This window comes from Rhinopithecus roxellana, chromosome 11, assembly GCF_007565055.1.
Source record: "Rhinopithecus roxellana isolate Shanxi Qingling chromosome 11, ASM756505v1, whole genome shotgun sequence".
Lineage (NCBI taxonomy): Eukaryota > Metazoa > Chordata > Mammalia > Primates > Cercopithecidae > Rhinopithecus > Rhinopithecus roxellana.
In genome coordinates, this window is record NC_044559.1 from 119,174,201 (window position 1) to 119,186,843 (window position 12,643).

At 37.0% G+C, this 12,643-nt stretch overlaps 1 protein-coding gene across 1 annotated transcript in view; it reads left to right on the plus strand.

The window, feature by feature from the left end:
- MALRD1 (MAM and LDL receptor class A domain containing 1) overlaps positions 1–12,643 on the plus strand; it is a 706,902-nt gene that overhangs the window by 551,394 nt on the left and 142,865 nt on the right. The window lies entirely within an intron of this gene.

Sequence of the window (12,643 nt, forward strand, 5' to 3'; positions counted from 1 at the left end):
TTTATTCTTCTCATAGTTTATCTCTGGATTCTAAATCTTGGGCAATTTCAACTTCAGGTGACACACCCTATCTAAAACATCAACTTCTTTGAGTCTAATAGATAGTGCAAACCTGCTTCTGCAATAAGTCACTCCCACAGTTACATTCGGGGCCTGAGCATCCCCTTTGAAATCTTAAGGTTAAAAATCTCATATAATCACCACTTTCTCATCTTCATTACTCCTCCGAAGGCTGTTTTCTAGTAACATTAATAATAAGAAAAATATATTCTAGATCATCAAGGCCTCCTGGTTTCGGGGATTCCATAAACAGCCTCTTACTTTTTCACCCAATAATTATAGATTTAATGATTAACACCTTATCCAAATCCATTCACATTCTGAATTTTGAATTCTATTTTGTCCTATATCTTAAATTTTTCACACAAATTTCAAGACTATGTGCCAGGCAATTTGCTAAGCGTTTTGCACATATTAATACATTTATTTATCAACACACTCCTGTAAATAGATTCTAGATATACATTCATATAATAATATGAATAGATCATTCAGCTGATATTCTGCCATAATGGCTTTATGGTAAATAAACGTATTTACAATAAATTATAATTTATTTACAATAAGTAAATCTATTATTGTAAATAGATTCTAGATCTATATTCATATAATAATATGAATAGATTATTCACCCCATATTCTGCCATAAAGGCTTTAATTGTCTTTGCAATTGAGGTCATATAACCATCTGAATTTTCCAAAACTGCTGCTGGTCATGCTGATTGGAACCACTAAATATGCTGATATCTTACCTTAGCTAGGCCTTTTAGGGCCCCAGACACATGAATTTCTCATTTCCTGGCACCCATTTTCTCCAGCAATCCTCAAATCCTCCCATTTCTCCCAGGCACATTCTTCACTCTGCTGGTATTCTTGTGTCCTTTGAAAAGCCATTTTGTGATAAATTCCTTTAATTTCCCATTTTCACCCCCTAAATGGGCCTGCATCTGCCTCCAAACTCTTTTTTTCACCATTTATCTCAGGAAAAAAAAAATTCTCCATCTTCCCAAGCATGAATATATATTTTTAGAACATTTGCTTTCTCAACTTCTCTCAGCCATTGCTCCATAAAAGTCTTCTGTAGCTCATGTCTTCAGTACCTCTTCTTCTACTCATTCTTGGCTCTGTCTTATATATACATATATATATATATATTCCATAATATGTATATATACATATATATATTCCATATGTATATATATTATAAAATGTATTATTATATATTATATATTGCTAATTACATTATTATTCATTAGTAACATATATATTAACATGCAGTTCATTTATATAATTCTACATACATCATTATATATAATATATATACTGGAATATATATTTACATATATTTCTCATATTATTCCATATGTATATAATGGAATAATACATATTTATATTTATTTTATGAATTTTGAGCTCCTCAGGAGCAAGAGAAGCTTGAGAGCTTATATTTCATCTACAGATTCTAACATAGGGCCCAGGAAATGTAGCCTAAGAAGTTACTGTTTTTCAAAATAAGATAATAACAGTGAAAACTGATTGTGTGAACAACAACCTAACATTCACCAAAGTATAAAGGTTCAACTTCCCCAGTATGTTATAGAACAGACTTTAGTGTCAAGGACTATTTAAAAAAACAAAACGCTGTGACCTTTGGCATTAAACCTTGAACTTTGTCATTTTGTGTAATAAAAGTACCTCTCCCCAGCCCCATTCTCTCCTCCAAAATCCAGAGTCTTAAGGCATAGCTTCTACAGCACGACTTCATTATTGATTCAGGCAGATGCTTTTAGAAAATCATAAATTAAATCAGCACTCCTAAAACTGGGGTGTACAGATGCCCACAGCAATGTCCTAGGGAATATGCAATACCACGAAATAAATCTGATGTAATTCATTGGGTTTATTTGAAGATTTTGGAAGAAAAAGTTAAATAATTTATTATGTGACATTTGAAGTAAACACAAATCTACTATATAGTGGAATGTCAAAGAGAAAACAGAAAGCTTTAAAGGAATGTGATCCTTTAGCGCTATTACTAATGTCCTCTTCCCTGTGGTTTTTGGCACTATTGTGGAAAATTTTGAAAGGTGCCTAATAGATAATTTAGACACTGAACACCTGTGTCATATAATAGAAAATATGCATAATATATTGGTGAATATGAAAGTTACAACCAATGCAAGCTCTAAATAATACAAGAGTCTTTTGTTAAGTGTAGAAAAATGGTAAAGAAAAGTGTAAAACCAATTTTAATAAGGTATCCATCAAAAAAGACATCTATCTATAAATCCTGAAAGATATACAAAATATAATATCTGTCTCTGAAAAATAGAAATATGAATTATTTTTCTTTTCTTCGTGGTATTTTTCTTCCATGTTTTTAAATGTCTGCTTAAAACTGTGTTGTTTGTAATTGGGAAAAAATAATGATGTTGCTTTATCAAGTAAAAGTATAAGGTCATGATACATATAATTAAGAACCACATATTTTGGGTTAATTATTGTTTTAATCTTGCCCTAAATGAAGTTATTTATTAAAACTATTATAGGGCACTTTTGCATAGATGGATTCATTTGTATTACTCTGAGTCCTGTGTTTTTCCAATAGTTATTCCTGTTAATAATAACTCCTATCTGTGAAACTCTTTGAGAAATGTGAGAACAGATTATAATTAGCTCTTCTTACTTGCCAAGGTTAGGGAACGTCAGGCAGAATAAACGTTACGGGTGAGCTGTTCTGCTAGTAGTTCAGGCATCTGATGTTTCACCATTCAGGAGCAAATCTTTATCCTGTGTAAGAATGACTAATCTAGAATTAGTTTATCCTGTGTAAGAATGACTAATCTAGAATTAGTTTTGCCTTAGCGGTTTTTCTTCCAGTTGCCTTAACTTTCCAAATAACAGCCAACAAAGTCAGACAGAAGTTTTAGATGTTCAAGAAGGAAACAAAAATAGCAATTATATATATGCCTCAGAGACATTTGGTAAAAATTATCTTTTAAGTGTTGGTACTTAGCAAGGCAAACTTCATTTCCCAGAAATGCTGGATAAAGGAAGCATTCTTTTTCACATAACATTTAAAATAGGTCAAATTTTGAGACATTCCTCTTTAAAGTTTCTATTTTATAGGCTAAAAATCTCCAGAATAGGATGCAGTTTACCAGTGAAATATAGTTGTTAAAAAACGCAAGAATTCTGATAGTACAAGACCTACCACAATGAATGTTTACTGAATAAAGCAAAAAACAGAAATTAAATGTTTTTTTCAGTATACATTTATGTGTTCATACTTCAGCCCTTAGGAAATGTGAAAAAGTCTATACCATTAAAACTGCTAGCTTTGTTTGTCTTTTCTTAGTAAACACAGACAAGACACAAATGAACCAAGGCACCTGAATTAACAGATAACTTTCTTCGGATCTTATAACAAGACATCCAGATTTGTATGTTGAACATGCCAATTTTCTGCTCAGGTCCAGATTAACATCCTACGATTAAAAACAGCAAACTCAGGCCGGGCACGGTGGCTCAAGCCTGTAATCCCAGCACTTTGGGAGGCCGAGGCGGGCGGATCACGAGGTCAGAAGATCGAGACCATCCTGGCTAACACGGTGAAACCCCGTCTCTACTAAAAACTACAAAAAACTAGCCGGGCGACGTGGCGGCGCCTGTAGTCCCAGCTACCCGGGAGGCTGAGACAGGAGAATGGCGTGAACCCGGGAGGCGGAGCTTGCAGTGAGCTGAGATCTGGCCACTGCGCTCCAGCCTGGGCGACAGAGCGAGACTCCGTCTCAAAAAAAAAAAAAAAGCAAACTCTCAACTTCATTTCAACCTCATATTAGGTGTTTTGTTGTTGTTTTTATCACCCCCACAAACTCCCATAATCGGAAGGAATATAGAACAACATTTGTCACCCCAAGTTGCCTGAAGTTTTCTTTCCATGTAGAAGATTCCACTAAAAACAGCAGTCCTATCCCCCACCAACCTTTACCTTCCGCATTATTACTTGTCTGTCCTGCCTTAATTCCTTTACGTTTCCCAGGGCAACATTTTATAAACGAGACAAACTTGACGAAATAGGAAATCTCCAGAAATTCTGAGTCAGCAGAAGAGTGTGTTTATTTTTATTGCATCTGTTTTCCTTAGCCATGTGAGTTTCCAAGAGAGAAATGTGTTTTCTGTTTTACTTCTATCATTTGAAACAAGGAGGATCTCATCTGTCTCTGTGATGAAGAAACATTTTACAGCACTGTTAGGACATGGATACCTTTAAAACTAAATGTGAGGTTGTAAAATATTTGAAACAACAATGGCTTGAAAATACTGTGCATATCTGCGCAGTTTTGTCAGGAGTTTAATAAGGTGGCAAATACCAATAGACACAACCCTATGGAGATTGTGCCATAGCTAGGAAGTGGATTATTTCCATATAGAAGTTGGCTGGTACACTGGGTAGAATATATCTTCTCAAAAATCCATGTTCTTTGCAAGACCTCAGAATATGACCTCATTTAGAAATATGGCCTTTGTGGATGTAATTAAGATGTGAATTAAGGGCATTTTGGAGTAGGATGGACCCTAATCCAATATGACCAATGTCTTTAGAAGAAGAAGAGGAGAAAACACACAGAGAATACCATGTGATGAAGGAGGCAGAGATTGGAGTAACTCATCTACAAGCCAGGGAATGCCCAGCATGGTCAGCCAAAAAGATGCTAAGAGAAAGGAGTGGAGCAGCTTCTGCCCAGAGTCTGCAGAGAGAGCAGGGCCCTAGCAACAACTTGAATTCAGATTTCTGGTCTCCACAACTATCTAGTGTTTTCAGCCATCTACCTTGTGTTACTTTGTTACTATGACCTTAGGAAACTAATACAACTGGGAGCATTGAAGCCTACTTTATAGTCAAGAACTGGGTGCACATCTTCATTATGCACTGCTTTCTGTTTGCTTTCTGTCTCTCTTGTTTGCTATCTGGGATGGGACCCCACTGAGCCATGAGCTCTAGATTCTGTACAGCGGGCAGACAACCTTGACCACAGGACATTTTCCTTCTGGACCCTGCCCCAGGTCAAGGTGGTTGGAAACCCTCCCTGGACCTGGAAGCCATTAAGGCTTGGCCTCGCATCACCATGGCCCTCTCCTAGGAGGGCCTCAAGGCTGGCATGGCTCTGCATGGCAGGCATGGTGGATCAGGGCACCTGCCCAGCTCAGCCCGTCCCAGGTGCCCCTTCCTCTGAACCAGGTGGCGGCAGCAGCCCTGGGCAGAAGAGACAGCTAGGAAGTGGTCTCATGGAAGCCCAGTGGAGCAGAGAAATGAGAAACAAAGCACATTTCATTCAACTTTAGGCAGGAAAAGCAGAGATTCGTCCCCTGCCTCATTTTCTTTCTCTTCCCAGAATAATCATTAAACTTTTCCCATGCTCAGCCACCCCTTCCCCAACAAAAAGAAAAAAAATCTTCATTATGCTAACTTACTACTCATTGGACCTGATTTTTCTCATCCATGAAATGATTATTGTCAGAATTTAGCAATATGCCTTTCCTAAGAGCTGCATTAACCACTTCATGCAAATGAGGAATCGTTTTGAAAAACCTAAGAATCATTCTTAAGTGACCTAATATGTCACTTAATATTCCCCATCGAAACATGCTGCATCTGAAACTCCCTTAGATAAAGGCAGTAAATAACAAGAGGTGCTATGATATGTTCAAAAGCTGAGAAAACTCCAGTTTGGGAGATTAACATTATGGGCACTTTCTCCCCCTCCCCCCGCGACTAGGTTTTGTTGTTATTGAATTGAAAGAAAATAGACCTTCAGAGAGTGAATGGAGATTCTAAAGAAAAGAAATGTCATCATAGGGCATCCTTTTTGTCTTGACTTGATAAATATAAGTTAATGGCAAATAACAAGGTGCCAAACAAAATAAAGAATAAAATTCATAAGAAAGTCAAGGGGAGTAGTTCAAATTCTGTTTCACTGCTGAAAAATAATAGCTCTCACTTCATTAATGAATAGAGACTCCCATTCTTCTTTCGTATCTCTAGGCTGGACTAGCAAGTCCAAGTTAGAATTTTCAGGTGTAATCTCTTAAGCACAGATTATTTAAAGGCAGGGATCTTGTGTTTGGGGAAAAGAGAGATCAAGAACAAGAGACAGAGAGAGAGAGAGAGAGAGAGAGAGAGAGAGAATGAATTTTGTGAATAGTCCAGCAGGTTCTGTGTGGTTGTATTGAGTGGTGGAAAGAAGACTGCTGGAACAAAATTATGGAGAGCTTGGTCTAAACCATGGTTGACCCACTAGATACTTGTCCAATTTTGAACAAATCATTTAAACTCTCTAGACCATGTTATGTCATCGGGGAAATGAAATAGATGATTGCTTAAATTCCTTCCAACTCTGCCATTTTGTGATTATATGAGACTAGATTTGGAGGAGAGGATTAGGGAAACAGAAAGAAGGCACAGAGCATGACATGGGAGAGTAGAGAATTCAGAGAGAATGAGGAGGGAGTTAAAGGAGATCTGGGAGTTAGAGGAGCGAGGTAAAAGTAGAAATGTCATTGCAGTTAGATGCAGAAGACTTCTCACTACTGGATGTGTCTTTGAATTTAAGTTTGCCGTTCATCAGTCAATGCTAGTTGAAAATCTATGTGCTGCCCTCAAGTTGGATTGGAAAGACAGGTAGGAATGTAGCAATGTCTACAGCTCTCGAGGAGTTTACAATCTAAGAAAATACTGTTATAATGATGCATACCTGAAAGTTTAAAGTACAGTTTGCCCTTGAACTACATGGATTCGAATTGCCCAGATTCACTTATTTGTGGAGTTTTTTCAACCAAATGCAGATGGAAAATGCAATATTCGTGGGATTCAAAACCCACATGTACAGAGGGCAACTACTGGTATAAGCAAGACCCAGCAGGGCTAACCAAAGCCCCAATTTGTAGCATTTGCCTATTTGGTGTAAATACTCCCAGCATGGTTGATTTCAGGCTTCTCATGTGACATTCCTGAAGGTGATATTAAGAATAGATACTCAGCATCATCCGGTGAACCAGTACCAGCAGGATGCTACACATAGTGTCAGAGGAGTGAGCCCCAGGTTCAACAGCGCCACCTCCCTCCCAGCTAGACAGTGGGATGAAAGCAAAGGCCATGGTTCATTGCAAAAAAATAAAGTAAATAAATAAATTAGCACATTTACTCAGCATTACTAATAGATATTACTGCCAATGAGCAATAATGTTTTCATAGTGAGGATATTTGTACCTTTTGTTTCAGTTGATAAAGAAGGCCTCAGAAGTCTCTTGATTGTGAATAATGATAAGGAAATGCCATTAGTGTCTTCAGTGCCTGTGCATACCTTTGTAAATATCCACTTTGAAACCAGTTATTATCCACTGCTCCATATCCTTACTCTCAATACAGCTCAGTCAGTAAGTTCTATAAATGTTGCCATCTTTTCTTCTCCCAGTTTCTTTTTACTGCCCAAGTTCTCATCTGAGACCTTCTGATTGTTGGTCAGAACAATCATAACAATGGTCAGACTCTCTGTAATGACCACATAACTGATGTATCTAATTTATTCACACATATACAACTCCCAAATTAGTCCTCTAGTACCAATTATGTTGTCAGTTCCAGAAAGGTAGACCACTCCCCTATCTTATCACAATAGAGAAAATAATATGTTATTGCAAGCAACAGAATTGTGCTGGGCTAACTTAAGCAGAAAGTAAGTTTACTGAAAGGATATTGGATTGCTCCAAAATTCAGAAGTAAGGTTAAAAACCCAAACCAGGGACATGAGCAGGAAGTAAGTGAGGTTGACAACATTTGAGGGTAAGACTGGCTAATGCCACTGCCTTCAAGTAATTGCTTGAAGAATTGTACCCCTCTGCCATCACTATGAATAATCTCAAATACTCCCTATGTCATTCCTCCAAAATTGAAAGTGCTGGTTGGAGCATACCATTTCCAATCCCAAGTCATACTTCCATACTTCAAAGTCACATTAAGTTACTCGATCATCTTTAATTTACACAACATGCCTCTCTGGATGATAGCCATTCTTATTCTCATTTTTTCAGAGTTAAGCTTGAAAATTCTGCAACATTTATGCCAAATTATAACATTAACCAGCAACAATAAACCCTCTATGTATACTTTCATGTTGTATAATAGAGAGAAAACAAATAGAAGGGAAATTAATCAAAATACGTAAATTCATGCAAGTTATAAAGAGGAGAAGAATGCTTAGTGGTTAATTGCCTACTAAATAAGTTTCTTATTCTTTAGTACACCTACTGACTTGTCTGTCTCTGTCTATAAAATGATCACTTCAAACAGGATCCTTTGTCTTTCTCAAGTCATTCCCCATATCCCCTCATCTCCATGATTTTAGTCCTACCACTTCTCTGGCTGAGAAAGCACAACCCTTTATCTCCTCTTGTGTAAATCCTCCTCCAATTTCAGGGGCAGAGCAAAAGCTGCTTTCTTCATGAACTTATCCTTAATCCTCCCCACAGGAACCCATGCTCTGAGATTGTCTTAGCCTTAACTTTGCAGTTCTTCTATAGTATATCTTACAAGATACTGTTGATATCTGTAGCTTGCTCTCTGTCATTTTTAGTTCCTCCACATTGAAAAAGCCACATTGTCTTTTTTTTTTTATAGATATATGGTGATAGGGTTATGGATAACTTTCTCTTCATCTTTAGATTTTTTTTTCTCTTTTATTTATTTTTAATTATTCTTTAAGTTCTAGGTTATATGTGCACAAGGTGCAAGTTTGTTACATATGTATACATGTGCCATGTTCGTGGGCTGCACCCATTTAACTCATCATTTACATTAGGTATATCTCCTAATGCTATCCCTCCCCACTAACCTGTCCCCACAATAGGACCCGGTGTGTGAGTTTGATTTGGCAAGAATGAGTGATCTTTAACTTCAGAATGGATTGAGAAAATGTAAAATAAATTTCAAGTCAGTATATAACATAGAGTAGGTATCTATTGTATATAATATAACAATTGTAGATGAATTATTTAAAACTTTGTTTTAATATGATTGTCATTTTTATGATTTTGGTTCAGTTAGTGGTTCATAAGGCCTTGTTTTAAAATGAATAGTGATAAATGTATAAAAGCCGAAAGGAAATGATTATCAGGCAATCTTGATTCGCTTATTGGATTATAGAGTATTATTAGATTTTAAATCTATTATTGTGGGTCATGAAGTCAAGTCTGTATTGTTTGTCAGAAGATGGGTTAATTCCTTTTTGCTCCTGGAAGGGATATTAGATTTGAAGGCAAAAACGCTAGAGCCAGAAAATGGCATTAAATGCTAATACCAGGCAGGCTTAAGGGAGTAAAACCTGGGTTCCCTGCTTGACAGCCTTTGGAGGAGTCTGCCTGTTGCACTAGGAGGTGGTTCTTACTTGGTTGCCTGCTGATCATCAGGCTAGAAGGAATTTTGTTGAATTAGGGAGAAGAACTCGAAATGACAACCATGGAAAAATCACTCTCAGTGTGAATCATATTCCATTAGCTTGAATTTCACAAGTGTCTCATCCAGAGCTCAAAGATGAAACACAAACCACTGTCCCAACACTCTGTCTTAAAGATGAAGGCTTTTATGTGAATGATGACATTGGTCACATAAATACATATGCATTAATATATATGCAGCATAACATATATATAAAATAAAACATAACATGATAACTTAGTCATTTCACAACCATATGAAAACAATAATCAATTCCTAAATTCCTGGTCACTTTTGGAAATTATAACCTTTGCTGACTCTTATTTTCACTCAGAAAAGCTCAGCATCCAAATGTTTTACCAGGCCAAGCATGTCAGAGAGATTCTGTGGGCTTTTCACAGCCAGGGTCAATCTGGCCCTGTTTTGTTCTCTTGGGCTAAGAGAGTCTACTTTTATTAGGATTTTTCTGATTCCTTGGAACACATATGTTGTTTGCTGGAAAGCATCCAGACTTTATAAAAACAAGTTCATTTGTTGTCTAAGAAATAGGAGAATGCAACGTTGTTTTACTTAATAGTCTACGTTTTAAGAAAATATTTTTTTTTTCAGATAGAAAAAGAGACTTTCCCAGAATGAGACTTTTTTTTTTTTTTTTTTTTTTTTTTTTTTTTTTTTTTGCAGTAGCATCTTATTGATGTGTAAGACTATTTTACCCAGAAAGAACCAGTTGCTATTTGTAGAAATAGCTGAAAATGGGGACCTGGGTGGGATTGATGGTTCAACAAAGAGTGATTGTGCATACATATATGAGTCTTCATTTTTCACCATTGTAAAGTTGCTCAAAATAGAAAACATGGGATTAGAGAAATAACCCGGTTCCGGGTACAGTGGCTGATGCCTGTCATCCCATCACTTAGGAAGCCTGAGGCAGGTGGAACACCTGAGGTCAGGTGTTCGATCCCACCCTGGCCAACATGGTGAAGCCCTGTCTCTATTAAAAATTTAAAAATTAACTAAACGTGGAGGCACATGCCTGTAATCTCAGCTACTTGGGAAGCGGAGGCAGAAGAATCGCTTGAACCCGAGAGATGGAGGTTACAGTGAGCTGAGATCATGTCACTGCACTCCAGCTGGGGGGACAGAAAAAGAAAACAAAAAAGAGGTGACAAACTCATGGCTGGGTTTTTTGTTTTGTTTTGTTTTCACAAAATACATGATTGACGGATTTAAAGATCAGTCCAAGAACCAAAATATCTAAACTTGTGATGGTGTTGTAACTCATGTTCCTTCTTCTGATGGTGTTGTAACTCATGTTATGCTGGTGAGATGTGCGCCCTGTGGGTTTCCATATACATCTTTTAGCTTACATCTTCATACTTGAGTCAGCCTGTTCTGACCAACAATCTCAGGGAATGCGTGTTATATAATGGGACAAGATAACCCAACAGAATTTAATCTAATAACATTTAGTTGTTTCTATTAGGAAGGCAGAAATTAGTCTAAACCTCTGTGTTTTATAAAATAATGATGTAGTCATATGCAGTGCTTTAAATGTTAGGTTAAGGGGCTCATTCACATTCCTCAAAAGTTACTCTTCAGTTAAATATAGCTATATTTGTCTTTGTCTTTAGTGCTGATCCCTGTTAACTGGAAGGTATGGTATCACAGTTGCTTGTTCTATTTGGTTGCATCATAGAGTGGTTGAGATATTGCACCTGGAAGGTATCTATTAGAGACAACTGTAGAATAATAGACAACTGTAGAATAATACCTGACTCTTGAGTGGTCTTCTCTAATGTCCATCTCACCAAATGATTTGTCTCTCATTTGACCTTTATAAGACAGGTAAAACAGATGTTCCCAAAGTGCATATGAAATTTAACATTCTTCCTTCACTGATAGATTGTCTAAAACTCCTAGAATTTTTTTTATTGTATATATTTATGGTGTGTGATGAGAGATGGCTTCTCACTCTCCATTCTCAGCCTTTTATACTAAGAGAAAGATCTGGTTATTGATTGGTGCCAAAGCACCTGCTCATAATTTCTGTAAATAACAACTTTCCACTCATAGGACCAATGATGACTTTCTCTTTCTCAGTCTGCACCAGCTAGCCAAGAATATAATGCATGTCCTATAGTCTGAAATATTCATTATTTCCTCTGTAATTTTAGGGTTTTATGGAGAAGAACGTGAGCATAAGTGAGTCTGAATCAGATGTCAGTGTGTTGAATACCGACTAAAAATGGTAGACTTAACCCTGTAAGGCATTGGAGAACCATTTTTGTGCAGAGTTCTTCCTTTGGGAAATGTGTGCTGGAAGAAATGTAAATGTTGAATTAAAAAAGGAAAGTATTTAATAATACTGGGCCTAAAGTTAGAAGTCAAGAGTTGAGGATTTGGGGAATGCTTTAGCTATTAAATAAACTTGCAGTAAATATGGACTAGAGCTATCAGTGAGCAACAGCGTTAAATTAGGCCAAGTACACAACCTCGTCCAACATTGCATATAATTGTGGCCATGCTAACACAGATATGTCAGACTGGGAACTATAGCACCATCTGGAAATGATTAAACAGGAATGAATCTGTAATGCGCAGGGGTCCCTCTGGGTTCCAGGGCTCATGGCAGGAAAAAAAATGGCCAGCAACCCCCCTTCCTTTTTATATTTTTAATATATTTTATCATTTTTACATACGTTTTAGATTATTGGGGATTATATGAAGGCAGTAAATTCATCATGTATGCAATTTCATTCATTTGCAGTGATATCACTATTTATGGATATGGAGGAATTATTTAAAATCCCGGCAAATATTGATGTTGGGTAAAAGTGATAACTCTTTTGGGGCCTCTTAAGACATTCTGTTTCTTCAGATCCTATTTCCTTTCAAGTCTGCAGCCTCTTTATGTGCTGGGGGAAAGGAAGGACCCTGATAATAGGGTTTTCACTTCTCCACCTCAATCTCGTGTTTCCTCTGAATGACGCTGCCCATCATCCACTGCCTGGCTATCTTCTCCCAAACTCCTCTATTATTAGTGAGTAGCTTCCTGCTTTCAGGTAACCTGCCTCTGGATGCATGCACACA